Raw genomic sequence first — 6244 nt, forward strand, 5'->3', positions numbered from 1 at the left:
CGGGCAGCCGCTGCCATGGGCTAAAGCATCCCCGCGGTTCCCCGCCTCCCTCTCCGCCTCCTTCGGGGATGAGAGACCCACGGGGGGGCTGGGAGGGGGGCGGGGGCGCGTGCACACAGCCAGCATTACAAAAACCAAACCAAACCAAAACAAAAAAAAAAAAACACAGATAAATAAATAAAATGCAAACGTAAACCCAGCTGACCTAATTCAAGTCCCTCCGGGGGTGGAAGGGACAGCTTGCAACGGGATTATCTGTCCAGGGAGATTTGCTGTGAGGAGGGTTAGTTGGGATTAATACTGGGGAGTGGGCAAGGTGCAATGTTTAGGAGGGGTTGCAGCCCATTGCAGCCCTCCACCTACCCCCCTCTAAACCAACATCCCCGCGTCCCAGGATAGGGTAGCAACCCAGGCCAGGAAAATAGTTTGTGCTTCCCAATGCCCACTGCCGGTTTGGTTAAATCCCGGAGTCTGGGAGAGCCCCGTCTGCAGTCATGCTCAATACATGCCCTGTGTCAAAATCTGTGAGGTCTCTATGTAGACACTTGGAGCGAGACACAAAATTAAAGAAATTAAATATCTGGAAGTGAGGGAGCAGCTGCTATTTTCACCTTATTAACTGAGAAGGGAAATAATGGGAGTTGGTGGCACGTTATCCTGCCTCAACAGGACTTTTTAGGGGTGCAGAGCAAGTGCCTTGCTCTGGCCAGTCCCAAATACAGCATCCACAAAAGCAGGGACAGGCCCAGCTTCTAAGTCATTCATCTTTATTTGAAGATGATAGCTGTCAAAATGTTTTACAGGAAGGTATTGACCTTTGAAAGGTCACCCTAAGTGCGCTGTTTGCAGAAGGTCTGCAGAAATGCAGTCAACCCAAGAAAATACACTTATTTTGCAAATAAAGTTTGGTTATTATCCAGCAGTTCCCACCACAGCAACACAAAAGAACAAGCTCTTTGGTGCCAAATAAGCAATAGTTACATTTTTATTCTGTAGTCTTTATCATAGGCAGTTAGGTAGAACAAAATGTGACCGTTTCAGAGCCGATAGCTGAACTTGATGATACAGCAGAGAAGAAGGTACAGAAATAATAGAAAAATAGATATGGGAAACAGCACTTTCCTCTGGCCACCTTTTTCAACCACTTTCCCACTGCAGAGTGCGATGTCAAACTTTTAAAAATAAAGTTGATCCATAGGTTCTCCAAATGGACTACTGAGCAAAGTTTGGCAGGAAGGCTATGAGGTATCTACTCTGTGATATGAATGTAAATGGACACAAATATTGCTCTTGGTTCACCAGCACACTATGTCACTGCCCTCAGGCCAGCTGCTCTGTAGCAGCCTTTCATAATGCCAAAGAGTTTCAGAAAAAGTATGCTGGGAATTTTTATTTATTTATTTATTTATTCTTAAACCTGGAGTAGGTTTTTATACTAGTAACTGAACTCATCTGGGTCAGTCCTTGGCTCTGTTCATCCATTCCCATCCGTCAGGCTTTGCTGCCAGCGCTTGTGGTGAGGGCAGCCTCTAATGGCGGGGCCTGCTGTGTAGAGTTTTCATGTTATAAAAAATAAATTTTTAATCAGGTAGACTAGTTGCCTGCCACCTGAAGCCACCTTCCTGAGGAAAGCTCCAGACCAGCTTTCCAGCTTAGATGGGCTGGAACCTCTTGTCTTTCTCACCTTCTCAACAGCTGGCGTTAATCTCCCTGTGTTTGGTCCTCCGTTCAATTCCTTGTTGTCCCCTGTACATAAGTGCCATCAGTTGGAAATTAAGGCAACAGCTCCCTGGGTAACACAGTAACCTTGAGAGTTAGTCCTCCTGTGGGCATCTGACCCATGCGTCACTCATGGGCTGAGGAGATGCCGAGGCTGTATTTTAACTGGTGATGGCACTTACCAGATAATCTCACCGGTTTTGAAGCTTTGCACAGATAACTCAGAAGTGAAAAATTATCACTAATGCCTGGTGTGTAAGAGGGTAGAGCTGGGTACTGAGGCCCTGTTGAGAAGATTTTAGCTCTGCTGTCGCCTGCCGACGGCAGAAGTAACGACGCTGGCTCCGCAACCACACGCTGCGCCAGGAGCTACAGCAGGAAAACAGGTTGCCATCTGCTTTTTCGGGCCCTTCCTTGCCCCGCGACCGAGGGGCAGGCTTACCTGTGGCCAGCAGCCAAGCACCCGCCCACAGGCAGTGCCCACAGCTCATGGCAAAGACGCTTCTGCCTCGGCCCCACGCCTTGGGCTGGAGAGGCCACAGTGGAGCTCTGCCACCTTGGGCACACGGGGTCTGGCCGATGGGAATTGGCTCACCTTGTCTAGAGGTGGTCCTTGTGACGCCCATCACGGAGCTACCTCACTCCATCTTCCACACAAGTGCTGGTAATGAAAAGCCTTTTCAAATCGCAAACATATATACAAACATGACTTTTTGAAACCAACACTCTGATACTTACCAGAAAATAAATTGGCCTTCAAAGGGAGGGAGATCCCAGCCAGCTGGCAGAAACACACCTGTGGGCAGGGAAACAACCAAAACCAAACCCAGCCCTTTGTCCAAAAGACGAGCTGCAGAGGAAGCTGAAGTTTCCACAGAATTTCATCGATGTCTGCACCAGAGCGAGCAGCTCCAGGATGCCTGCCTTCCCTTCACTCCTCACCAGGACTTCTCTACAGGTGATGCAGGATGGTGCAATCCTGAAAAGTGGCCACTTCACTGGATTGTTTGTTTGTTAAACCAGAGTGAGTTCAAATAAATGATTTTGCAGAAAATTATTTTGGCAGCTTCAGCACGAAAATTCTGACATATACCAGTGTCCAATATTGGCATGTTAATACCAACAAGGGAATATGAAACACAAACTATAAACCAAAGTCTAGGAAAATAATATGTAAGCTCAGTTACCACTGCTAATTCTGAAGCAGTTTGAATTATAACATTCAAAACTGTTGTTTGATGTGTTTTAACATTACTTTCAAAAAAAATAAAGTTTAACGGCAACATAAAGTGGTTTTAGGAATTAAATCTTCTGAAGTAATTCAAACCACAATTTAAAAATAAGTCACTCAGCTGCATCTCCTCTGGTCTTTTAAGTGTACTAGAAACTTTCTGATTTCTGGAAATGGGAGCATGCACATTTATCAGAGGAAATAAAAAGAACTACACCATTTAAATTCTCATACTATATGAAAATAAAAGCATCAGTCACCAATCCAGACTAATGGTTTAGCTCAATCTGCATTCTTTACCAGCATTCAACTTCCACTAGCATCATTTTTAGGCAGGAGCAAATTTTGAGGAAGATGATGAAAGGGGTATGGTATTTGAAAACTCAGCACACCCAGAAATTTTGCTTTAATAGAAGCAATTGTTATATTTAGTATCTTAAATCAAAGGCACTGTCTAGCTATATCACGCTTAGGATGACAACTATGCATTCAGAAGCTCTTCTCGAGCGTGGCACCTGGCAATTAAACTTTCTTGTTTCAGTCTATATCCAGCCGTGGAAGTACTTTCAATCAGAAGTTATGGGGAATTAATTTAAAAAAAAAATGAAAATGTGTTCATTTTAGGTGACAAATATCTTTAAAACAATGTTATTTAGAAAATGAGCACCCTTCCTCAATAGCCATCAGCACCTACCAGCCATGTGGGATGGAGCTGACCACCCCACAGACCTCTGTGCCTTCCAGCACTGCTTGGGTGCTTCCAGAGACGGTTTGTGGTCTCTTTATGGTCAACAGCAAGAGTCCCTCAGCACCCTGCAAGCATCCTCAAAAACAGTTTCCCATTTGACTACAGTACCCAAGTTCTTATTTAGGTACATTGACAATATTTTTTTTTTTCATGGAAACTGTAAAATGGAAACGGAAAATACAAAAAACACTGGCTTAGGGATAGAAAGGATTTCAGACATAACACACAGCAAAGTGCTATGGCTGTACATCATGGCACCATATAGATGTCACATCTGTGGCACAGTGGTGTAGTCAGCCATGAATCCTGTCCCACATAAAGGTGACAACTTTATCAGAGGTCACAGTCACATGCAAAATAGTTTTACCCACGTGAGTATCTGCAGGCTTCCCTGGATTACTTGGGTCTTCAATTAGATTAATCAAGCCAATGAAGGTTCTCATGTGCTTAAGTATTTGTAGCACCAGGTACTAAGGCAGAGGAGACAGTCCTGGGTGGTTTTTTTGTTTGTTCATTTTTAAAAGCCCAGATGGAGTGTCCTCACCTCTGTCCTCCGCAGCTCCCTGGTACCCTTGATTTTCCCACGAGCAGGGTGGTTTGAGTAATAACTGTTAAAATAACAACTGCAGGTGTTTTCTGCAATACTAGGGGACCCTGGAAATTCAAGGTAGTGGATTTGCAGAGAAACTAGAGCTAACCACTCAGTAAAAAATTAGAAACAATATGCAATAAGCAACAACAAATGTGAGTGTGCTAAACAGGCCAGAAATAGGAATACTTGTTTCCAAGAACACCGGGTTTACTACTCAGAACTTACCTTGCATGGTGCTGTACAGTGCTATAATTACAGGGAAAAACACCCCACCTCAAATGAATGCATTTTAAAAATAGCATTCTATTCTCTCCCCTTATTAATACTGTTAGTCGAATGTAAAAATGTATAAAGTAAGTCTCGGACATTAATTGTCAGTGTCAAAAACCTCCAGGTCAATTCAGCTGCCAAGTTGCCACGTGTGTAAATGAGGGCTGAGGTTTTCTTCCTTTCAGAAAAAAAGGCAGTATGGGTTTTTTTTTCCTTTTTTAATTAATGTGAGATCAGCTAAGAAGTGTTTCCAATTTTATACCTTGTTTTCCATTTAAATCTGTTTCTCCTGCTTCAACCCAGAGTGCAGCATGATGGTAAGTCACAGATTTTAAAGTCTCCATATACACTTATTTAACAAACAAGAGCCAGACTGTTCTTCCCCTTGGAAGGCACAAAGCACCAGTTCCTTGCTCACAGGTGAGAAGTTCGCTAAAACCCAGCATCTCCCATTTTTGAAGCAGCACCATGCAGTTGAATGCAACAGTATTACCAAAGTAAATTTCTGGAGAACTTAGGTTCTTAATTTCAGCCTAATTGTTTTTAAAGTACCATAGGTATTTAGTAGTATAAGACACCATTTTTAATGTAACTTATCTTGCTCCCTTTACCATATCTGTTGTTAATTTCCAGATGACTGCCTATGCAGAGTAAAAATTAAATTAAAAAACCCCAAGCCCCTATAATAAGAAATAATCACATTTGATTTGAAGATGTAAACATCACTTCAGGAATCATCCTTAAAAAACAAATGCCAAGATCACAGTGGACCTCTGACAGTAAAAAAAAAAAATGTAACATTAATTGTGGAGAAAGCAAGATGCTTTTGGAAAATTATCCTCTTTAAAATATATAAATTTATGTTTGAATACTCAAATGTATGCTTGTATCTGCTCTAATTTATGAAAAAACATTTTTTTCAGCTGTGTTAGCCATCATCTGGATTACAACCATCCTCTTCTTTCAAGTTCAGAAAGCTGTTTGCTTTAATAATAAAAAAATATAATCAAGAGGATTATATTTTTATAGAATCATAGAATGGTCAGGGTTGGAAAGGACCTTAGAGATCATCTAGTTCCAACCCCCCTGCCATGGGCAGGGACACCTCCCACTAGCCCAGGTTGCTCAAAGCCTCATCCAGCCTGGCCTTGAACACCTCCAGGGATGGGGCATCCACAGCTTCCCTGGGCAACCTGTTCCAGTGTCTCACCACCCTCACAGTGAAAAATTCCTTCCTAATGTCTAGTCTAAATCTACCCTCTTTCAGTCTATCATCTTAAACTAGATGTTAAAAAAGTATAGAATTTAAAATTGCTATACACCTGACACAGAACCACAGCAATGCCATTAATGGTCCAATTTCCAAGCATAATTCAACACATGCCAACAAGCTGGTTTTGCACTACATAGAAAAACAGGCCAAAACCAAAAACCAAACCCCTATGGTCCACTGATATGTTTTGCTGTCTTTTCTTGCTTTGGTAATTTCAGGTATTTTGAAATGGTTTGCACCACCTGAAGCAACTTGGTGAGAAGTGGCACTCACAGCAAGAAAGAAGAAATGATCCAAATGTTTCAGGTTTTTCTTCCTCCACTCCAGAGAACAGTTAAAGTTTTCAGAACGAGTATATATTCACATTTGTTTGTATGGGGAAGTTCAAGTACTATGACCATCAAATGAAAA

Source organism: Pterocles gutturalis, unplaced genomic scaffold (assembly GCF_000699245.1).
Source record: "Pterocles gutturalis isolate BGI_N339 unplaced genomic scaffold, ASM69924v1 scaffold611, whole genome shotgun sequence".
Lineage (NCBI taxonomy): Eukaryota > Metazoa > Chordata > Aves > Pterocliformes > Pteroclidae > Pterocles > Pterocles gutturalis.